The sequence below is a fragment of the Phascolarctos cinereus genome, unplaced genomic scaffold (genome assembly GCF_003287225.1).
Source record: "Phascolarctos cinereus isolate Bilbo 61053 unplaced genomic scaffold, phaCin_HiC Scaffold_726;HRSCAF=1367, whole genome shotgun sequence".
NCBI lineage: Eukaryota > Metazoa > Chordata > Mammalia > Diprotodontia > Phascolarctidae > Phascolarctos > Phascolarctos cinereus.
The window spans coordinates 327,019,782-327,020,146 of record NW_027556098.1 but is presented as its reverse complement, the minus strand read 5'-3'; positions in this window follow the sequence as shown (position 1 = coordinate 327,020,146).

The window sequence follows — 365 nt, the reverse complement described above, 5'->3', positions numbered from 1 at the left end:
CCGGGAGGTAAGTGCTGTTATTATCATCTCCATTTCACAGATGAGGAAACGGAAGCAAACAAAGGTTAAGTGACTTCCTCAGGATCACACAACTAGGCAGTGTTTACGGTCGAATTTGAATTCGCGCCTGACTTCAGGCACAAGTCTCTAAAGCACCCACAAACGTTTCCGCGGGATGCTAAAGCTTGGCCTCCACGACAGCAGAGGGCGGCAGGAGCACAACGCCCCTCAAGCAGAAACAATCTTCGGTCCTCCCGGACTACATTTCCCATAGGAGGCGACGGACAGGGATTCCAGCTTCCGAGATGCACCACGACCAAGCAAGAACTACGTTTCCCAGAGGCCCTTCTGTGCCATGAAGAGGA